Raw genomic sequence first — 24668 nt, 5'->3', positions numbered from 1 at the left:
GAGTTGGACACAACTGAACGACTTCACTTTCACTTTTCACTTTTCATGCATTGGAGAAGGCAATGGCAACTCACTCCAGTGTTCTTGCCTGGAGAATCCCAGGGACGGGGGAGCCTGGTGGGCTGCCGTCTATTGGGGTCACACAGAATCGGACACAACTGAAGTGACTTAGCAATAGCAATAGCAATGTATTATATAATTTGAATAGTGTCATCAGGGAGCTAGTGTTATTTAACTAAACAATGGTAACTGGTGTTTGTGCATATTGGAACCAGAAAAATGAGTACTTTATACTTATTGTATCATACTTTTTCATGATGTCAAGCATCTAGAAGTGGCTTAGAGTTCTGGTTTAGGACTTCTCCTGAAGTGGCAGTTAAAATATCATCTTGGGCTCCAATCATGTAAAGACTTGCATGAGACTGGTGCATTCACTTGCAAGGTGACTCCCTTGCACACCTGGCAAGTTGGGGCTCTCTCTGACTCCAATGCTCAGTCATGTCCAACTCTTCGTGACCCCGAGGGCTATAGCCTGCCAGGCTCCAGTGTTCCTGGGATTTTTCAAGCAAGAATACTGGAGTGAGTTGCCATTTCCTTCTCCAGGGGATCTTCCCAACCCAGGGATCGAACCTGTATCTCCTGTGTCTCCTGCATTGCAGACAGATTTTTTTACCCACTGAGCCATCAGGGAAGCCCAAATCAGGACTAGTTATCGGCAGAAAGATCAGTTCCTCCTTACCTGGACTCCTCCATAGGGCTGCTTGAATGTCCTCATAACATGGCAGGGGCTATTCCAAGAGAAAGTGACCACAGAGAAAGAATAAGATGGAAGTCATATATCTTTCATGACCTAACATGAGAAGCCACACACCGCTGTTTCTTACTGATTGCAGTTCAGCAAAGGAGGGAAGTGTGGGTAGGAATGTTGAAATTATTGGGGACCATGTTGGAAACTGAATATCACATATAGCAACATAGAACCTCGGAAATGGTTAAACACAAAAAGAAAAAGAAGCCAAACAAGCCCAACTATAACTTGATGGACTGGACCAGAGGTTATTTTAATAATATTAACATTCCCCTAATGCTTTTAGGAGACAAAAACCTATTACACATATTTAGTAAGCTTCATTGGATATAATAACATATACTCCCTGAATATATACATTAAATTTTAAGGTTTCTTAAATCGTGCATTGTCTTATTTACCTTGATGTGTATAGACTTTAAAATAGGGCTTCCCTGGTGGCTCAGATGGTAAAGAATCTGCCTGCAATGCAGGAGACAAGGGTTTGATCCCTGGGTTGGGAAGATTCCCTGGAGAAAGGAATGACAACCCACTCCAGTATTTTTGCCTGGGAAATCCCATGGACAGAGGAGCCTGGCAGGCTGCAGTCCATGTGGTCACAAAGAGTCACTAGATACTCATCAAAGATCTCAGCAATTGGGGAATAAAGTCATGTCTAAAATCTTCCCATTAGAATAATACTGCTGATTTTACACTTTTCCATTTTGATATGTTTTTCTGCAAGAGATATTTTTAGGATTAAGAGTAAGAAAAGTTTTAGGGATAGGAATATCTTTATTCCTCCAAAGATTGTATTTTATGAAACTTTACAAGCAGTTTATTTCCACATACAGTCACTTGCATTGGTTATTAGTATTGCTTTTTACTATAAAGTTTTGCAAAGTGAAAACCGTTTTGCTTTTGCCATTTAGTTTGCAATTGTTTTATTACTGGCAAATTTGAGTATTTTACCAATATATGTAACAACCTTGTAACATAAAAGGTTATGTTAAAAGCTTATTTTGTAACTTGTATAAAGCATTATTTTATTGGATCAAGACTATTTTCATTTTCTAATATATATTTCCATTACCTTTACATATTAAATATATATGTGAAAACTGTCACTAGGGCATGTAAAAAGTTTTTGCTTTGTAGTTTTAGTTTATAGTGCTTTTAGTCTTGCAAAATATGATTTTAGAATTTAATTTCCACGTAATAAAATTATTAGATTTCAAGTTTTATCTTTAATATCATAGCTGCAAACTTACCTTTCGAGATTAATATATGCTAATTTTACATCTAATTCTTATATGGTTTTTTTATATTAAAATTTTTGATACAGTTAGAATGAATACCAGTGTATGATTTCCCATTGGGATATAAATTTATAATTCTTTTTTATAAAATGCTAGCTAGTTTGTTTTACAAGTTAAACAACTTGTCTTTAATACTTTAGACTTTGGTATAGGCATGAATCTATCCGAACTGTCTATTCTCTTCCAATGTCACACCTCTGTAATTGTTGTTAGCTTTAGTTTTTTTTCAAGTTGGTGGTTTCCTAAATTAGTTTTGGGTTTAATACACCTTATGAGTATAATTGGCAACCATCTATTGCCACATTTGAGGAGTGCTGAAAGTGAAAATCAACAATACCTCTCTCAAAAATGTGTTACTGATCTTGAAATATTCACAGCCAAATTCTTTCTTCAAAGTTCATCTCTTCTTAAGATAAGCCCTTTCATATTATACTATCTAGAAAGACTGGTTTGCTTTTGTTTTAAAATTATATTGTTTTGTCAAATTATATTTCTAAGGATACAGTCTCATGAATTTTAGTATAATTTAATGTTTTTTGAGTGTACGAGAACAGTTTTGTATATAAAACAATCTCTTAGAAAATGATAGCATTTAATGAGAATATTTAACTAGATATATACAGACATTCCTTTTGGATAACAATGAGCGTAAGAAAAAATGGATAGATTGATTTTTCATTAAAGATAAATAATTTTTTTTATTGAAAGATAATTTTCCAGGAAATTTCTTTTTGGAAGTTTATAATATATGGGAATTCATTGTTAATTTCAGATGCACAAAATTTAACAATGTTTTAAAATACAATTTGATAATTATGTTATCTTAAAAATATTTTTTACTGCTAAAGCTAGTTGTTTTTGAAAATATAAGTCCCTGATGGTGTTCAAAAAGAATAAATAATAAAAAAACATGTCAGAGAAAAGTTATTTATTTCAATATAAATGAAATGATTGATGCCTGATTATTAAAAAAATTATGATCTAGATCACACCAATGGAATACAAGACTGCCCACCAAGCCCAAGGCTTGCATTTTGGGGAAATAGTTTTGTGATTGTCTTTTTCAGATAAAACAAGGCATCAGAAATGCCTAGATAAAACAGTTTTACCTCACAGTCAGGAGGTGATCTCTGAGGAAAGAGACTCTCCAACATTTTATGATTTTACAGACTGATGTACAACTTTCCTGGTATAGACTCTGTTACTCTCCTCCACTCCACACAAAAATATGATCTTATTGATGCTGATCAGAGCTCAGCAACGTGAGAAATTCAGTGCCCAGAAATATATAAAATGTTAAGTACTGAATACAAGCAGGGCAGTGGTATAGTTAGAAAAAGATCTCAGACATAGCACATCCTTATCTCGTGTGTGTACTGTCACATATGGAAGCATATTAATTTAAATGTAATTCATATTACATTTACATATTGCATACCAGAAGCTCCCTTCTAATCAGACTGAATGAAACTAAAGCCATTAAAGAACAAATAATATGGAGTTACATTTAAATTAATATGAGCCATGTCCTCTATTGACCCAGGAATTGAACCCAGGTCTCTGGCATTGCAGGCAGATTCTTTACCGACTGAGCTACAAGGGAAGCTCAGTATGCCTTGGAAAGGCAAAAGATTGTGACTAGTCAATTAAAATCTCCTCTGAAAGGTAGAGGGATATTTTTAATGCATAAGAGCATTAGGAAAAGAAAAAGGAAATAATTCAAGATGGAGTTCATCCTAACAGTTTTTAAAGAAAAACTACAAAATTGCATAAAATTTCAGAGGAAAATTCTGCCTTACTCATCTTTGTTGTGGTGGCTCAGGGGAGAGAGTTAGATAGTGGAAATGGCCCATATTAATGTAAATGTAATTATATATTATTTATTCCTTAAAGGCTTTAGTTTCATTCACTCTGACTGGAAGGGAGCTTCTGTTTCCACAGAATTCAGAGAATTTTAGAAAAATAGGATCCTGAGCAAGTCAGTTCACATATAAAAGGATCACTAATACCTAGAGAAAACTAAAGCTTACTTTTGAACTCTTTATCAAGAGTGGTTCTAAAGGAATCTACCACTTACAGAGTCGGACACGACTGAAGTGACTTAGCATCAGTGGCAGGCCCGGGGATGGGCTTCCCAGGTGGCGCTAGTGGGAAAGAACTGGCCTGCCAATGCAGGAGATGTAAGAGATGCAAGTTTGATTCCTAGGTCGGCAAGATCCCCTGGAGGAGAAAATGGCAACCCACTCCAGTATTCTTGCCTGGAGAATCCCACAGACAGAGGAGCCTGGCAGGCTGCAGTCGGTAGGGTTGTACAGAGTTGGACACTACTAAAACGACTTAACACCCATGCCCGGGCCCTAGGATAAGTGCAAAAACAAGGAGAGATATAGATGTCCTAGGCAGAAGAATTTGAAGCAAAAGGAATAGGGTGTGTCATCCTTTTCCTCCATAGCTTCTGGAGTTCTATTATAAGGGATGTTCCTGGTATTTCTCTTGATCATCAGAGGCATCATGTAATTTATTAATGTCTGATTTCAAAACTGTCTTCAAAGAAAAGCAAGTTTAAAATACTTTAAACTTATATTTCAGTTTGTATGTTGTCTTCTATTCAAAGTACATAAGAAGAATTCATCTCTATTAATTTACTTGAACTAAAGTGACAAATAGTCTGAAACAGGTTAAATGTTATTTCCCACATCACAAACCACGGAGGGAAAAACTTCTTAATTTCCAGATTTTCTGATCCTTACTTCAGTATGCCTGTTTTTATTTGCTTACATTATTTCCCATATGATTTTCTTTGAATATTCCTTTGATTCTTGTTTTGTGGAGGGAAGAGGAATGTATTTTTAAATAAAATGAGAAAAGAAAAACAGGCATTTTTTAAACATATATTTGTTACAGTTGAATGTATTATGTAAACTACTGTAACTTAATAAGTATTTATGTTGCATAGAGTAGACAACTGTAGCAATTATTAAAGACAACATATGGCAACCTTAAAGCTCCAGGGTGACAACAAAAACATATGACTTCAGCTAATTATAAGTATTTTCTAAGATCCTCCTAATTGCTGTAGTAATTAAAATTTACCAGTTTTTGTGAAGATGCCAAATGACTTATTACAATGGAGTCACTATATGCTTTGCATTATTAAGTTTACATAAAATATACACTCCTAGAACACTAAAGAATTACTCTTTGTCTATATTTATAGCTATTATTTGTATCTATATCTATCTATCGATTTGTATGTAGACCTCTCTATAAATAGGTAGGTAGATACTGCCTCTCTTTCATAAATTTATATATAAATAGACTTACATATACATATGTATATATTTCTTTGTATGTTCCTATAAAGAAATCCTAGAACTTAATTCCATCTCCTTCAAAGTCACCATGTCTTATCTCATTTTTATTTTCTACACATTGTAACTCTGTCCTTCACTATTTTTTATTAGTAATATATACTATGTGGTGTTTGCAGTCTTCTTGATAGGATAATAATTAGCATTAAAAATTTATTAATTCAGATCAAATATACAGCTCAGCTTTCCAGATCACATAGTCCTACTGGTAACACCACTCTGATTAAAAGAAATGTTTGCTGGATTAAAATACAAATTAAGATATTGTAATATGTATTAATATTTTAATTCTGAAATCCCTAAGAACAGGGGAAAAAAGCTTCCCAAGAGAAATTGAGTTTTATTTAAACTTTAAACCCTCATGTTATTAGATATTTCAAGTTATTGGATACCCTTGAGAAAAGTTGTTTTAACAATATAATTTTAAATTCATGACAACATAACTCCTGTAAATTGCCTTTCAACTAAGGATTTAGTTTTTATTTGCTTAATCAATCCAAGCTTTATGAAACTCTCGAAGGGCTGTGAATAGCTAGAAACTATTTTTTAAGAGAAGAATATTGAATATTATAAGAAAATAATCTACAATTTAAACAATAATTTCCTTAAAAATTATAGTTCAATATGGATCAGAAAAAATATAAACTATTTTGAAATGTAATGTAAAATGTATGTGAACCTGACCTTAATTGTATATTTTTAAATACCCAGGTTGTATTAATTAGGGTTTAGCACAAGGAAATGGTCCATTTTAGGCTTTACTTTTTTTTTCTGTTTTTAAAGAAGAGAAAGTGTTTACAAAATCAGATCATATCACTGGAAACAGTAAGTTTGAGAACATGTTGCCTTAGCTGCCATCTGTATATTTGAAAATTAGCAACAGGAAGCCACTGCCACATCTGCAGCTCAACATCAACAAAACAGTGAGTAGATCCCTGAAATGCTGATTTAATTCAACAGACTCCTGATACAAATGCAGTTTTGATGGGACATTGAATGCCGAGTCTAGTGTAACAGCTTCTATCTATAACTCAAAGATCCTGTTTGAAATGTCCATAATATTTTAGTGTTACCCAGGAACACAAAAACCAGTCTCAGAACTTAAGAGAGAGGGAATTTAATAAAGGCAGTTTTTAGATGCCAGTGGTGAATAGTGATTTCCTTCCCCAACTCTCAAGATTAAAGGGCAAGAAAGCACTGTTACTTTTCTCAACAAAAGACAAGATAAAGAGAAAACATCATCAGAGTCCAGAGCTATCCAAGAAAAAGGAACCATAGTGGCCATTCCATTTTGGATTAGTAGCTGTGGAAAAGTTAACTTGCTGCCAAAGATAAAGCCTGAAGCACAGAGAGAGGAAAAATACTCTGGTTCTTTCTCTCTCATGCCATTCAACAGTCTGACTTTGGCTTTCATTCAGCAGAAATTTGGGGAAGCCAACTGAAGTCCAACTTGGAACTACCTGATGGTTTAGTTGGCAAAAAACAATTCTCATCAGTGAACCCAAATGAAAGGGAATTTGGAAAGTAGTTTCAACTTTCCAGTCTGTTCTTTGTTGAAGGTCCACTTGAGCACTAAAAAGATGCTTAATGTCAGTTCATCATACACAATGTATTTGACCTGTTCAACTACTCAATATCTGTCCATACATTTCCAGACAGTAGCATGCTTTAACTAATGTGAGCAAATGCATCTCTTAAATATGAAAAGATTATCATTACCCTCTTATAAAATTAAGATATCTTCAAAGATATCAACTCATAATTTCATTTCTGGGTGAGATTCATTCTTCCATTTAGTTACAATTCCTCTTTGATAATAACAATCTCAAGCCTATATTATCACTCATGTAACTTTTATATAAAGTGATAGATGAGACAGAGAGGGAGAGAATGAAATTGGCATAAATGCATATATATTAAAACTACGGATAAATATCTAAGAATCACTGCTGGTGTTTACAAAATTTCTATTATCCTTCCACATTCTCTTTGCCATCAGGTGGCAATTCAGCTGCAGTAAAATGTGCAGTGACATAACGGTCATCTTGTCTGCCTGAACACTGTAGTAAGAGCGTGCTATGCCAAGGCAGACTTTTTTTTTTGTCTTATTTGTTGCTTTTTGTTTTGTTTGTTTTAGATTTAAAATTCATTAAATTCAGAGCAACTTTTGAGAGACTCATCTCTATGACCCATTAGATAGATCTACTTTTTTACCACTCTTCCAATTTTGTTGTTGTTCAGTTTAGTGCCCAACTCTTTACGACCCCAGGGACTGCAGCATGCCACACTTCCCTGCCCATCACCATCTCCCAGAGCTTGCTCAAACTCATGTCCTTTGAGTTGGTGATGCCATCCAACTATCTCTTCCTCTGTCATCCCCTTCTCCTCCTGCCTTCAATCTTTCCCAGCATCAGGGTCTTTTCTAATGAGTCAGCTCTTACCACCAGGTGCCCAAAGTTTTGGAGCTTCAGCATCAGTCCTTCCAATGAATATTCAGGATTGACTTCCTTTAGGATTGACTGGTTGGATCTCCTTGCAGTCCAAGGGACTCTCAAGTGTCTTCTCCAACACCACAGTTCAAAAGCACCAGTTCTTTGGCCCTCAGCCTTCTTTATGATCTAACTCTTCCAACTTGATTATTTCTAAATGCCTGAACAATCTTGCTACAGTGAACACAGACATCAATGTCCTGAGATAATTTCTCCTTCCCATAGACTGGGTGTCTAGATGTACCATTTAAAGTGTTCTCCAATAGGAGGATTCCTGTTACCTTGATTGGAGATATAATGATGCAGTACGCTTCTAGTATATAATACTGCAATCTATGGGCCTAGGTTCACATATTTTTTTCTGCTTACTTTCTTGCTTGAGTGAGGGAGAGATAGTAATGCACTTGGAGCAAGTATATTATAAGCCATCTGTTTATAACTTTTGTATCTTCCACATGATGCTGTACTTTGCATACACGTACTTCAATATCTTGGTTGGCCGTATAATATCTAGTTCATTATGGGAAGTTTGGATCATAAAAACATGTAATGTGTCATGATCAAGTATTCAATATTAGCAGGGTCCAGTAGCAACTTCCATTTAAAATGAATCTCCAAATTATATTTTATCTTTTTCTTTAATATACTATTGGATGTGATTTGGTTAAATTTTTATAGGATTACAGATATCAAAGCTGATTCATTGGTAGTCAGTGAATTGACCATATTCACTTTCCTTTGCTCTTAAATATGTGATGTGTGAAAACAAATGTTGTTAAATTAAGCTGCCTGGCTTAAGATATTTTGTCATAGCTTCCTGAATGGAGTAGAACATGTAGCTTCTATGGGAAATAGTATAGTAGTTCCTCAAATAATTAAACATACAATTATTTTATGATATAGCAATTTCACTTCTGGGTATATACACAAAAAAATAACATGGACTCTACAGATACACCCATTAATATCATCATTATTCACAATAGGCAAAAGATGGGAACAACCCAAGTGACTTCTCCATTCTGCAGATGAATGGATAAACAACATGTGGTATATATATATATATATATATATATACAGTGGAATATTACTCAGCCTTAAAAATAAAGAGCATTCTAATATGTGCTACATAGATGAACCTTGAATAAATTTTTATCAAATAGACAGCTCAAATAAGAGTTGCAAAAGGTGTGTAATTTCACTTATAGAAGGTACATATAAGCCATATCCATAGAAACAGAAAATAGAATGGTAGTTGTCTGAAGATGAAGGGAGGAAAAATGGGGATTTTGTATAATGAGTACAGAGTTTCAAATTGAGAAGATAGAGAAATTCTAGACATGAATGGTGGCAATAGTTCAATTATGTTAATATATTTAATGCCAGTGACCTGTATGCTTAAAAATAGTTAAATAATAAGCATTATGTGTGTGTGTGTACAGTCAATCATGTCTGACTTTTTGTAGTGTGATGAACTATAGCCCACAAGGCTCCTCTGTCCATGAAAATTTTCAGGCAAGAATACTGGATTGGTTGTCTTTTCCTCCTCCAAGGGATCTTCCTGACTCAGGGATCAAAACCATGTCTTGTGTCTCCTGCATTGGCAGACAGATTTTTTTTTTTTTAACCACTGAACCACCAGTGAACCCTATGTTATGCATATTTTTCCACAAAAATATCCATAAGTAGATAATGAGAAAAAAAGAATGGTAAGAAGAAGGTGTAAAGGACCTGTGCATATTAAGTAATGGAGAAACTCGAAGTGAAAGTAATAAATTTGTAGCTGTAATTATCAAATAGGCTTCCATGGTAGCTTCTTTGCAGTGCAGGAGAACCAAGTTTGATCCCTGGGTCGGCAACACCCCCTGAAGAAGGGATTGGCTACCCACTCCAGTATTAGAGTCCCAAATAATTGGGCTTCAGGCAAACAGAAGAAAGACCATTCATGATGAAGAGAGCAAAAAAAAGTTTGAGAAGTTCAGAGAAAAAAGTCTTATCTGAAGGCAGGCAACCACTAATCCAAGTCTAGTTTCTATCTATATATAGTTGCCTCTTTTGGGCATCTCACATATGGAATTCAACACTCTGTGGTCTTTTGTGACTGTCTTCTTTTCCTTAGTGTAGTATGATTAAATTTCACTGATGTAGTAACATGAGCAGAGTTTCATTTATCTTATAGCCACATCCATTGTGTGAATATACTTTTTTATTCATATATTCATCAGATGATTGATTTATATTTGATTTGTTTCCACTGTTGTGCTATTATAAATGATGCTGCTATCAACATTTTGTGAGCATGTTTTAATTTCCTTGGCTATATATCTGGGAGTGAAATTGCCAGGTCATGTAGTAACTCTACATTTAGGATTTTGTTGATTTGCCAAACTGTTTTCCTAAGTGTCTTCATCATTTTACATGTTCAGCAGCAATGAATAGGGAAAGGGAAAGGGAAGTTGCTCAGTCGTGTCTGACTCTGTGCGACCCCATGGACTGCAGCCTATCAGGCTCCTCTGTCCATTCGATTCTTCAGGCAAGAGTACCGAAGTGGGGTGCCATTGCCTTCTCCGACCTTGGTTTATAACATTATATAAATTTGAGGTATGGAAAATTATATTTCAAATTCTGAAGCACTACAGTATACTCACCACCAAAAGTTTTATTTTCCATCAGTCATGATACAGTTGACCTTCTTTTTTTTTTTCCCTCTCTCATCTTTTTTTTTTTTTTCTCTCTCATCTTATTTTTTTATTTTAATTGGAGGCTAATTTCTTCACAATATTGTAGTGGGTTTTGCCATACATTGACATGAATCAGCCATGGGTGTGCATGTATTCCCCATCCTGAACCCCCCTCCCACCTCCCTCTCCATCTCATCCCTCAGGGTCATCCCAGTGCACCAGCCCTGAGCACCCTGTCTCATGCATCGAACCTGGACTGGTGATCTGTTTCACGTATGATAATATACATGTTTCAATGCTATTCTCTCAATGAATGGAGAGTCCCAATTCTCCAAATCATTGCTAATTCTTGCTCTTGTCTGTGTCATCTTTGTAGGGTGGGAAGTAGTTTCCTGAGGTTGTGGTTTTAATATGTTTTTTCCTAATGATACATGAGCTGCTGAATGTATTTTCATGTGACTGTTGGCTATTTAAATATTTTACCTGGAAAAATGTTTATTCACATCCTTTGTATATTTTTTAGTTGGGTCATTCATTTTTTATTATTGAATGGTAAGTATTGTTTTATGTATTCAAGATACAGTTTCCTTGTCAGATACATTATGTGGAAATATTTTCTCCCATTTCTTCTTGTTTTTAAAATTTTATTGATGATGTCTTTGAAGCACTAACATTTGAATTTCGATGAACTTTAGTTTATTTATTTGAGGGTGGTGGCATTTGTAATTGGTGGCTTGTATAAGAAATCTGCCTAACTCGAGATCACAGATATTTACTCCTATGTTTTCTTGAAGAATTTTTCATATTTAACTGTTACACTTAGGTTGATGATCTATTTTGAGTTCACTTCTGTGAAAGATGTGAAGCATGAGTTCAGGTTCATTATTTTCCATGAACAAAGCTAGTGGAGGTGATGGAATTCCAGCTGAGCTATTTCAAATCCTAAAAGATGAAGCTGTAAAAGTGCTGCACTCAATATGCCAGCAGATTTGGAAAACTCAGCAGTGGCCACAGGACTGGAAAAGGTCAGTTTTCACTCCAATCCCAAAGAAAGGCAATGCCAAAGAATGCTCAAACTACCGCACAATTACACTGATCTCACACACTAGTGAAGTAATGCTCAAAATTCTCCAAGCCAGGCTTCAGCAATACATTAACCGTGAACTTCCGAATATTCAAGCTGGTTTTAAAAAGGCAGAGGAACCAGAGATCAAATTGCCAACATTCGCTGGATCATCAAAAAAGCAAGAGAGTTTCAGAAAAACATCTATTTCTGCTTTATTGACTATGCCAAAGCCTTTGACTGTGCAGATCACAATAAACTGGAAAATTCTGAAAGAGGTGGGAATACTAGAGCACCTGATCTGCCTCTTGAGAAATCTGTATGTAGGTCAGGAAGCAAGAGTTAAACAGGACATGGAACAACAGTCTGGTTCCAAATAGGAGTAAATCAAGGCTGTATATTGTCACCCTGCTTATTTAACTTATAGGCAGAGTACATCATGAGAAACACTGGGCTGGTTGAAGCACAAGCTGGAATCAAGATTGCAGGGAGAAATATCAAAAACCTCAGATATGCAGATGACACCACCCTTATGGCAGAAAGTGAAGAGGTACTAAAAAGCTTCTCAATGAAAGTGAAAGAGGAGAGTGAGAAAGTTGGCTGAAAACTCAACACTCAGAAAACTAAGATCATAGCATCCAGTCCCATCACTTCAATGCAAATAGATGGGGAACCAGTGGAAGAATTTATTTTTCTGGGCTCCAAAATCACTGCAGATGTGACTGCAGCCATGAAATTATAAGATGCTTGCTCCTTGGAAGGAAAGTTATGGCCAACCTAGACAGCATATTAAAAGCAGAGGTATTACGTTGCCAACAAAGGCCCGTCTAGTTAAGGCTATGGTTTTTCCAGCAGTCATGTATGGATGTGACATCTGGACTATAAAGCTGAGCACCGAAGATTGATGCTTTTGAACTGTGGTGTTGGAGAAGACTCTTGAGAGTCCCTTGGACTGCAAGGAGATCCAACCAGTCCATTCTGAAGGAGATCAGCCCTGGGATTTCTTTGGAGGGAATGATGCTGAAGCTGAAACTCCAATACTTTGGCCACATGACAGGTAGAACTGACTCCACTGCTGGGAAAGATTGAGGGCAGGAGGAGAAGGGGATGACAGAGGATGAAATGGTTGGATGGCATCACCAATTCAATGAACATGAGTTTGAGTATACTCCAGGAGTTGGTGATTGGCCAGGGAGGCCTGGTGTGCTGCAGCCCATGGGGTCACAAAGAGTCTGACATGACTGAGCAACTGAATTGAACTGATTTATTTGTTCAGCACTGTTTGTTGAAAAAACTTTTTCCCCAGTGAATTATTTTGATACCTCTGTCAAAAAGCAATGGATCCTAAATATAGCTTTTTCTTGAATCCTAATTCTATTTCATGATCTGTGTCTATCTTTTTGCCAATGCAACACTGTCTTTTTACAGTTAACTTTGTAGTATTAAAGGTTTGAGTCCTCCAGCTTTGTTTGCTTTTTAAAACAGTTTTGGCTAATCTAGGTTCCTTGACTTTTTATGTAAATTTTAGGATCAGTTTTTTAATTTCTACAATTCCAGCAGGAATTATACAGTGATTGCTTCGAATCTATACATAACTTTGGGAGGTGTTACCATTTTAACAATGTTAATTCTTTAAACATGGGATGTATTTTCATTTGTTTAGATCTTTACTTTCTCTCAATATGTTTGGAATTTTTTTAATGTACAAGTCTTATGTTTTTCTATCAAACTTACCCCTAGGTATTTCATTTTTGGTTGCTTTTATGAAAGGAATTGTTTTATTTTAAAATCATTGATTGCTAAAATAAACAAACACAGCTTATATTGTAGGTTGCTCTTAGATCCTGCCATAGAGCTGAACTTCATTATTAGTTCAGATAGTTGCTTAAATGTTAAGTAGAAGTGGCAAGAATGTATATTCTTTTGTTTCTGATTTTGGGATGAAACATTCAGTCTTTACTAAATATGTTAACAGTGAGTGTTTTTTGGATAGATTTCTCAAGATAAGGACATTCCCTTCTATTTCTAGTTAAGTAGTTTTCTCAAAAAAGGGTGTAGGATTTTCTAAATGCTTTTCCCACATGTTGGGATGATTATGTGACTTTTATCATGTATTATATTAACATATAGCATTACACTGATTTTTTTTTTTAATCTTAAATCCACCTTGCATTTCTGAGATACACTCCACCATGTTTCATCAGTTCAGTTCAGTCACTCAGTCATGTCAGACTCTTTGCGACCCCATGAATCGCAGCACGCCAGACCTCCCTGTCCCCCACCAACTCCCGGAGTTCACTCAGACTCATGTCCATCGAGTCAGTGATGCTATGCAGCCATCTCATCCTCTGTTGTCCCCTTCTCCTCCTGCCCACAATCCCTCCCAGCATCAGGGTCTTTTCCAATGAGTCAACTCTTCGCATGAGGTGGCCAAAGTACTGGAGTTTCAGCTTTAGCATCATTCCCCCCAAAGAAATCCCAGGGCTGATCTCCTTCAGAATGGACTGGTTGGATCTTCTTGCAGTCCAAGGGACTCTCAAGAGTCTTCTCCAACACCACAGTTCAAAAGCGTCAATTCTTTGGCGCTCAGCCTTCTTTACAGTCCAACTCTCACATCCATACATGACCACAGGGAAAACCATAGCCTTGACTAGATGGACCTTGTTGGCAAAGTAAAGTCTCTGCTTTTGAATATGCTATCTAGGTTGGACATAACTTTCCTCCCAAGGAGTAAGCATCTTTTAATTTCATGGCTGCAGTCACCATCTGCAGTGATTTTGGAGCCGAGAAAAATAAAGTCTGACACTGTTTCCACTGTTTCCCCATCTATTTCCCATGAAGTGATGGGACCAGATGCCATGATCTTCGTATTCTGAATGTTGAGCTTTAAGCCAACTTTTTCACTTTTCACTTTCACTTTCATCAAGAGGCTTTTGAGTTCCTCTTCACTTTCTGCCATAAGGGTGGTGTCATCTGCATATCTGAGGTGATTGATATTTCTCCCAGCAATCTTGATTCTATCTTGTGTTTCTTCCAGTCCAGCGTTTCATGTGTTACTGGATTCAGTTTGTCAGTGTTTCATTGAGGATATAGTGTATTTCTAATTGTAAGGGAAATTGCTCTGAACTGTTGTCTTTAGTTTTGGTTTCACAGTAATAGTGGCCTCATAGAATGTGTTGGGAAGTGATATTTGCTTTTTTGGAAGAGCTTGTGATTGGTATTGAATCTTTTGCAAACATTTGGAAGAATTTATCAGTAAAGTCCTCTGGGCCTGAGCATTTCTCTTTCTCCTCTTCTTTTAACTAATAGAATCTCTTTGAGTGGTATAGACCTATTCCGATTATCTAGGGGTGGAGAGAAGATTTGACTAGCTTGAAAAAGCTGTTACAGACTCTGCTGTCAGAGTTCAATAGTTTCTCTTGGATAAACAGTTTCTATTTTGTTCTGTGGCTTTAGCTAAATACAAGATTTCTGAAATGGTGGTTTTAGTTATTTTATAGTACATGTGAACTCCATGTTCCTCACTCTGGCATTCCAGAAGGTAATCTGGGTCAGGGAAAAGTTGGTTGTACCTCATGGCTATTGTTAAGATAGAAAACATTGAGCCAGTTATATTTTACTGAAGAATTTTTATAGTATGAGAATGTGACATTTAAAAAAAATCTAATAAAGACAGGTATTAGATAATCATCAGTGCAAAGGTAAAATGTGTCACTCCTTTAATTCATTGCAATCTAATTATTACAAAGGAAGAGAAGAATTAGATGAATAGTTGTGAGTTAAATGATAAAAATCTTCATAAAATATAAAGGTGAATCACAAATGTTTGACTACACAAATAATCCACAAATATTTGAGTTATTCCAGTAAATACCTGAAGTTGCAATATTACTTTTTACAGGTAAACACCAACTTATCCAAAAGCTGAGGGCATCAGCTTTCTAAGGCAGATGATTAATGAAAGCAACTTTTGATTCCAGGTTTAATCATTTATTTGCCTGTCAATGCCATGATAAAGTCCCAGAAGCTCTTTGCAAAATTTGCCATGAGATAGAGTTAGCAGGTGTTATTAAGAGAATATGCAAGTTTCTTTAGCAAAATGCCAAAAGTTTATTGTTGACCAACTGGGGAAGACCTGTGAGATCCTTCCAGTGTACACAAAAGCAATGAATCCATAATTAAATTACAGTTAATCACAGATGGTTATTTTACAACAGGTGCTCAACTTTGAAAGTGTAGCTCTGGACTATTTTTGTTCCAACATGATGTTCAATCCCTGTTGGTTATCTGGCAATATTTTATAGTTAGAAAATGTTTATTTTTGTGATGTTATTTCCTCCCTAATAAATAAATAAAATATTATTTCATGTAAATTTAGTGAGCGTGTGCCCATTATTATTTTGATATTTTTTAAAACACAGAAAAATTATTTAAATATTATTTATCATATTCACAAAATATTTATTGATATTCAGAAATAACTGTTATTCAAAGATATTAGCAGGAGTATATGAAATGATAGACAAATTTAAAGGATTCTACATTGTTCAAATTTAGAAAAATTTAATAACTCACATAGTCAACAATAGCTTTATTGACACATATAGATGTTTTTAATGGTTTCACTTTTAAAAACAAATAAAATAAGCAAAAATGATATAACATTGAATTATTGGTACAGTAACCATCACAACATATTAAGGGAAGAAAGGGAATAGGTGATTTTTTTACATATTTAAATTTAGCACTAATATTCTGTAAATGATAATTTTGCTGAGCAAAGCCAATCCCTCCTCCAAATATCATAAATATAAAGCTGATCTGGATACATCTATTTTAGAGTCTAATTATTAATCATCTATTAAATGCAAGATTTTTGGCTTAATGCTAGATATAGTCAGTGTTCTCAGCTTTGGGGTATCATTATGGAACTATTAATATTCCATGTTCTTATAAGTAGCCACTAATTACCCATTTCTTTCATCTCATTCTGTATGCCCCTCCTAACCCTCTGTTTGGAAAGAAGAGTTGCATACTCCTATGACTAATTGCTTTGGCATTGCATTCTGGCAATATTGTTTTCAATCTGTTGTTTTCTGCAATGATCCAAATAGATATTTCTCCTACACACACACACACACACACACACACACACACACTCAAAATGCCATCTATAGCATCCCACTGTAGGAGAAAGACCCTCTTCAGCTTTTTTTTTAAAGAAAATTAGAATACCTCCTTTTAGGGAAAAACAAACAAACAAACATGAGATTATAAAGGCTGTTAGAGCTGTAGTCTTAGAACTAAGAACACCATCAACACTTGTGGGACTTTAGTCAGACTTGAGTCAAATAAGCAGAAATAAAGGAATTAAATCTGTGATCAAAACATAAAATTCAGAAACTCCAGAGATAAAATAAAACATTCACAGAATCAATAAAGACATTTGAAATCAAGACTCTGGCAAAAGAAGTAAAAAGAATATTTGTGTACTAGCTAAACTATTCTTTTCCAAAAAGAATATTTGTGTACTAGCTAAACTGCACCATGAGCATTCTATTATATATGCAATTTTTCTCACTTCCATTACCACTCAACTTTCCAGATGTTCTTCCTTCTTCATGCAATGACTTTTCCTTCCTTTTCCCTGGAACCTGTATGTCTCTCCCTATTTCCTCTATCCCTAATTCAGATAAGTAATATCTCTAATCCCTCAATTATGTCAGTTACAAGTTGTATCAAGGAAGCATAACCAGATAACATCTACCCAAAATTCAACCATGTGATTTTCTTATGTTCTTGGTACCTGTCATATACATGGTTACTGAATAACTTTTTTAAAATGAGCAAACATGTTATGCTAATTAGCAGCAATGTTGTCATTTTGATGATTTTTGAATAAATATATGTCAATTGCTTCCTACCTTTAATTATAGAAAATTATAGAAAAGAAATACAAAGAACACTATGTTCTTAATTTTCAAATAACTGCCACTTTGAAAGGGCCTTTAATGTGTTTTTAATGTGTATTCACTACCAGCTATGTTGTCAGTACAGAAGATGTGATTTACTTTTTAATCAGAGAGAATCATGGCTGTTGCTCAACTGAATCTCTGCCTGGTGTATAGAAATAAAAATATTATGTACATACACATCTGAATTGGATCCAAAGGTTGACAAACCTTTAGATAGCTTATCTGACAAATATCTAGTAGCTAGTTTATTACCTTGGTCATTTTAAAAGCTATTTAGAATGGTCATTTCTTTTAGGATAAGAATTCTTAGTCTGATGTACATTTTATGATTTTAACAGTAAAAGACAAATATGGAGGTTTTAAGGGATTTAGGGCACAAAAATAGCCACCATACCCGAGCAAATTCCATACCTCAAATAAATCTTAAATAAAAGCAAATATATAACAAGGTCTAAAATTACCAGTTTCACGTGACCTGTATTTTACAAACACCCCACTGAGTAACGTGCTTTGAAGACAAAGGATATATTTTCTAAAGAACTACCGTCACAACTGATTTCCCATTAATCAGAATTATGTTTGTATATTTATTGAATGTGTTTTCTAAGGAGTTTCCAACTTTTAAAGTTACAACTGTTAGTCATCATGATATCTGAGCTATAAGAAGACCTACCCAAACATTTGTACTGACAAAATTATTGAGCTATGAATTAGTGAAATGCTTTGCCTACATTTTGTAAAATGTTATAAAATAGTCATTGTGTATTTCAAATATTAATATACTCACTAAAATTGTATTCAAATTTTTAAATGAAAAATGCCATGCTTCAGGCAATAGAAGCACAAAGACTGTTTAGACAGAACTCTGTCCTCAGGTGTTGTCATGTGATTAAGCACTACAATATTCTGTCTATAGAACAAGTATGGTTACTAAGTTAAAATAAAGTGTCATTTAATGGAATTTTAAATGCTAATATTTTGGATGTAGCTTTTGACCATAGTTGAGTCTATTCCCAGGAGGTTCAGATGGTAAAGAATCCGCCTGCAATGGGGGAGACTCAGGTTCTATCCCTGGGTCAGGAAGATCCCCTGAAGAAGGGCATGGCAACCCACTCCAGTATACTTGCCTGGAGAATCCCATGGACAGAGGAGCCTGGCAGGCTACAGTCCATGGGGTCGCACAGAGTCGGACACGACTGACTTTCACTTTCTTTCGTAGTTGAGTAGTTGGTCTCACAAAGATTCATGTTTCTCTTGAACAATGCCAAAATAAAAAGGTGTACGTGTCTTTAATGTGTATGTGTTCACTTTTATACACAAGAAGGGTAAAGATACTGAGTTATAATCTTAGTGCCTGATTCTCCTTTACAGAAAACCTTGAGTATATAGAAATATTCCTTACTTGTGTCTTAATGGAAATCTCACAATTTTATGGCACAATACAAATGTTAAGCTGTGATATTTTATTAAAGGAATAGAATCAATGCTAAACATTATGAAATTAGCATGCACATGTAAATTTAGATATTCTCTTGAGAAATAATATCAGGCTTGGGTCCTTTTTCTTAAATATTAATATTCTGGTTTACATAAGTACTGCATCCTGCTGCTATAGAAAATGACTACCATTGTTGATTTATGATGGCTATTTAACTAAGGTATCTCTTGTAAAGGACATGTCTCTATTAAGGATTGGAGGAAAAAAGATAATACGAGCAAGCCTTGGTTTTTAAGTAAATGATAAAAAATTTGTTTGGAAAATGAAAGAATCTATTATATGTTTATTTGGGGAAATATTAAGTGACTTACCTGAGTTATGGGGAAGAGAGTGGAAAATGAAAAGATCAAGCAATTTCTTGCTTCAGTTAGGTTCAGTTCAGTCGCTCAGTCGTGTCCGACTCTTTGCGAGCCCATGAATCGCAGCACGCCAGGCCTCCCTGTCCATCACCAACTCCCAGAGTTCACTCAGACTCAGGTCCATCGAGTCAGTGATGCCATCCAGCCATCTCATCCTCTGTCATCCTGTTCTCCTTCTGCCCCCAATCTCTCCCAGCATCAGTCTTTTCCAATGAGTCAACTACTCGCATAAGGTGGCCAAAGTACTGGAGTTTCAGCTCCAGCATCATTCTCTCCAAAGAAATCCTAGGGCTGATCTTCATAATGGACTGGTTGGATCTCCTTGCAGTCCAAGGGACTCTCAAGAGTCTTCTCCAACACCACAGTTCAAAAACATCAATTCTTTGGCACTCAGCCTTCTTCACAGTCCAACTCTCACGTCCATACATGACCACAGGAAAAACCATAGCCTTGACTAGACGAACTTTGTTGGCAAAGTAATGTCTCTGCTTTTGAATATGCTATCTAGGTTGGTCATAACTTTCCTTCCAAGGTGTAAGCGTCTTTTAATTTCATGGCTGCAGTGATTTTGGAGCCCAGAAAAATAAAGTCTGACATTGTTTCCACTGTTTCCCCATCTATTTCCCACGAAGTGATGAGACCGGATGCCATGATCTTCATTTTCTGAATGTTGAGCTTTAAGCCAACTTTTTCCCTCTCCACTTTCACTTTCATCAAGAGGCATTTGAGATCCTCTTCACTTTCTGCCATAAGGGTGGTGTCATCTGCATATCTAAGGTTATTGATATTTCTCCCAGCAATCTTGATTCCAGCTTGTGTTTCTTCCAGTCCGGTGTTTCTCATGATGTACTCTGCATATAAGTTAAATAAGCAGGGTGACAATATGCAAATTGACGTACTCCGTTTCCTATTTGGAACCAGTCTGGTGTTCCATGTCCAGTTCTAACTGTTGCTTCCTGACCTGCATACAAATTTCTCAAGAGGCAGATCAGGTGGTCTGGTATACCCATCTCTTTCAGAATTTTCCACAGTTTATTGTGATCCACATAGTCAAACGCTTTGGCATAGTCAATAAAGCAGAAATAGATGTTTTTCTGGAACTCTCTTGCTTTTTCTATGATCCAGCGGATGTTGGCAATTTGATCTCTGGTTCCTCTGCCTTTTCTAAAACCAGCTTGAACATCAAGAAGTTCACAGTTTACATATTGCTGAAGCCTGGCTTGGAGAATTTTGAGCATTACTTTACTAGCATGTGAGATGAGTGCCATTGTGCAGTAGTTTGAGCATTCTTTGGCATTGCCTTTCTTTGGGATTGGAATGAAAACTGACCTTTTCCAGTCCTTGGCCACTGCTGAGTTTTCCAAATTTGCTAGCATATTGAGTGCAGTACTTTCACAGCATCATCTTTCAGGATTTGAAATAGCTCAACTGGAATTCCATCACCTCCACTACCTTTGTTCATAGTGATGCTTTCTAAGGCCCACTGGACTTTACATAAGGATGTCTGGCTCTAGGTCAGTGATCACACCATCAAGATTATCCGGGTCGTGAAGATCTTTTTTGTACAGTTCTTCTGTGTATTCTTGCCACCTCTTCTTAATCTCTTCTGCTCTGTTAGGTCCATACCATTTCTGTCCTTTATCGAGCCCATCTTTGCATGAAATGTTCCCTTGGTATCTCTAATTTTCTTGAAGAGATCTCTAGTCTTTCCCATTCTGTTGTTTTCCTCTATTTCTTTGCACTGATCGCTGAAGAAGGCTTTCTTATCTCTTCTTACTATTCTTTGGAACTCTGCATTCAGATGCTTATATTTTTCCTTTTCTCCTTTGCTTTTCACTTCTCTTCATTTCACAGCTATTTGTAAGGCCTCCCCAGACAGCCATTTTGCTTTTCTGCATTTCTTTTCCATGGGGATGGTCTTGATCCCTGTCTCCTGTACACTGTCACAAACCTCATTCCATAGTTCGTTAGGCACAGGCACTCTATCTATCAGATATAGGTCCTTAAATCTATTTCTCACTTCCACTGTATAATCATAAGGGATTTGATTTAGGTCATACCTGAATGATCTAGTGATTTTCCCTACTTTCTTCAATTTAAGTCTGAATTTGGTAATAAGGAGTTCATGATCTGAGCCACAGTCATCTCCTTGTCTTGTTTTTGTTGACTGTATAAAGCTTCTCCATCTTTGGCTGCAAAGAGCATAATCAATCTGATTTCAGTGTTGACCATCTGGTGATGTCCATGTGTAGAATCTTCTCTTGTGTTGTTGGAAGAGGGTGTTTGCTATGACCAGTGTATTTTCTTGGCAAAACTCTATTAGTCTTTGCCCTGCTTCATTCTGTATTCCAAGGCCAAATTTGCCTGTTACTCCAGGTGTTTCTTGACTTCCTACTTTTGCATTCCAGTCCCCTATAATGAAAAGGACTTCTTTTTTGGGTGTTACTTCTAAAAGATCTTATAGGTCTCCATAGAACCGTTCAACTTCAGCTTCTTCAGCATTACTGGTTGGGGCGTAAACTTGGATTACTGTGATATTAAGTGGTTTGCCTTGGAAACGAACAGAGATCATTCTGTCATTTTTGAGATTGCATCCAAGTACTGCATTTCGGACTCTTTTGTTGACCATGATGGCCACTCCATTTCTTCTGAGGGATTCCTGCCAGCAGTAGTAGATATAATGGTCATCTGAGTTAAATTCACCCATTCCAGTCCGTTTTAGTTCGCTGATTCCTAGAATATCGACATTCACTCTTGCCATCTCTTGTTTGACCACTTCCAATTTGCCTTGATTCATGGACCTGACATTCCAGGTTCCTCTGCAATATTGCTCTTTACAGCATCCGACCTTGTTTCTATCACCAGTCACATCCATAGCTGGGTATTCTTTTTGCTTTGGCTCCATCCCTTCATTCTTTCTGGAGTTATTTCTCCACTGATCTCCAGTAGCATATTGGGCACCTACTGACCTGGGGAGTTCCTTTTTCAGTATCCTATCATTTTGCCTTTTCATACTTTTCATGGGGTTCTCAAGGCAAGAATACTGAAGTGGTTTGCCAACTCAGTGAAACTAAGCCATGCCCATGGGGCAACCCAAGACGGGTGGGTCATGGTGGAGAGATCTGACAGAATGTGGTCCACTGGAGAAGGGAATGGCAAATGGGAATTTCTTGCATAGACTACTACAAAGTTAGATGTAAAATAAATTGTCAAAGCAAACAGTTTTGGGAAACAATAATAAGAAAAATTATATTCAACAAAAAACAGAATAAATTCTGTTAAACATCAGTTCAGTGTTGTAAAGAATCATCTCAAGAAAATCTTGTAGGATGATGAAAAAAATATATTGGAAACAAAGACAATCTGAGAGATAATATATCCTGAGTCTAAAGAACAGCAGTATTATCCAGATAATTAATATATGTGAATAAAAGAAAACACATATAACAAGAACAATTTTAAATGATAACAAAAAAAGAAAATTTATGCACAGGTGTGTGTATAAAATACAAAAACAAAGTTAAATAAAAGTAGTCATTACAAGCATATACTTATAAATGTTTCATAAGGTAGCATTAACATTGTTTTGAGATAAAGTAACATTAAGAAACTTATTTATTAACCATAACACATGCTAAAAATATGCAACCGAACATATGATCTTTAAAAATGATTTTCAGCAACAAACTGAATATATGAGAGGTGGAAAAAAATTGTTGGTTGGCTGGTTTCTTCACTAACAAAGCTGACATACCAAAAGTGATTCTGACTAGGAATGAAAAATATGATTCTTGAAATGATATCTGAGTGTTCTCAGAATTTAACAAGAAGCAGGAAATCAGGCATCTTCAGTTTATTTATCTAATCAGAAAATGGTCACATTTTTACTGTGTGTCAGGAAATTCACTAAATGCTGGAGATATAATAGTGAATGAAAGATATAGTTTTGCTATAAACTGTGCAGAAAAAGAGCAGTATTTGGAGAAGACTAGAGTGACAAGATGTTTTGTATATTTGCTAAATTTTTCAACATGAGTGATATTGAAACATATTTTATGCCTATGAAAATCAGTTAGTCATGAGGGTGAAAATGCAGGACAGAATAGGAATTAATGCAACAATGGAATCCATCTGTGACTTGAAGTTCATGGATATATTATACAAGTGAAGAGTCTGATCTCAGATAGGATCAAAAGCAGTTGTATTCTAACAGAAGCAAAGATCAAGCATATGTTACATGTAGAGATTTCACAGACATTGCTTTTAGAGCCCTACCTCTGACTAACATGGCTTGTCACTACTGATATTTCAGTTTCTTTTAGAGAATCTTGACTGACTTAGAACCAACAGGTCATGTAGTTCTAACATGGCTTTGGAAGCATCTTTGTGTATATGGTCATACCTGGTGAAAGGGATTTTTATAGTGAGCTGCTGCCCCTGCTGCTGGTAAGTCACTTCAGTCGTGTCCGACTCTGTGTGACCCCATAGATGGCAGCCTACCAGGCTCTGCCGTCCCTGGGATTCTCCAGGCAAGAACACTGGAGTGGATTGCCATTTCCTTCTCCAATGCATGAAAGTGAAAAGTGAAAGTGAAAAGTGAAAGTGAAGTCGCTCAGTCCTGTCTGACTCTTAGCAACCCCATGGACTGCAGCCCACCAGGCTCCTCCATCCATGGGATTTTCCAGGCGAGAATACTGGAGTGGGTTGCTACTAATCTCCAAATGATTTTGTATACATAGTACTTAATTGCTAATTAAACCTTATATATGTTTTATAAATGTTTTTTTTTAATTACTTTTATTTTATTTTTAAACTTTACATAATTGTATTAGTTTTGCCAAATATCAAAATGAATCCACCACAGGTATACATGTGTTCCCCATCCTGAACCCTCCTCCCTCCTTTTTTTTTTTTTTTTTTAATTTTTTATTCCTTTATTTCTCATGTGTTCCCCATCCTGAACCGTCCTCCCTCCTCCCTCCCCATACCATCCCTCTGGGTCGTCCCAGTGCACCAGCCCCAAGCATCCAGCATCGTGCATTATAAATGTTTAAAAATAACATCTGTTTTAATTGAAGTAATGGATAGAAACTTGAAAAATATTCTACAGCTGATAAAAGTGAAAA

At 35.9% G+C, this 24668-nt stretch overlaps 1 long non-coding RNA gene across 2 annotated transcripts in view; it reads left to right on the top strand.

The window, feature by feature from the left end:
* LOC147375928 (uncharacterized) overlaps positions 1–24668 on the top strand; it is a 381799-nt gene that overhangs the window by 5313 nt on the left and 351818 nt on the right. The window contains exon 2 of one of the 2 annotated variants that reach the window (XR_015161620.1): positions 6261–6400. The exons of the other annotated variant lie outside the window; for it this stretch is intronic. This is a non-coding gene — a long non-coding RNA (uncharacterized LOC147375928). The remainder of the gene's footprint in view (positions 1–6260; positions 6401–24668) is intronic. 2 annotated transcript variants of the gene reach the window in all.

Source organism: Bos grunniens, chromosome 3 (genome assembly GCF_055505025.1).
Source record: "Bos grunniens cultivar Pamir isolate PY7600 chromosome 3, Bosgru_T2T1.0, whole genome shotgun sequence".
NCBI lineage: Eukaryota > Metazoa > Chordata > Mammalia > Artiodactyla > Bovidae > Bos > Bos grunniens.
Note: the sequence above shows the minus strand (reverse complement) of the source record. Positions and strands in the feature narration are given on the sequence as shown.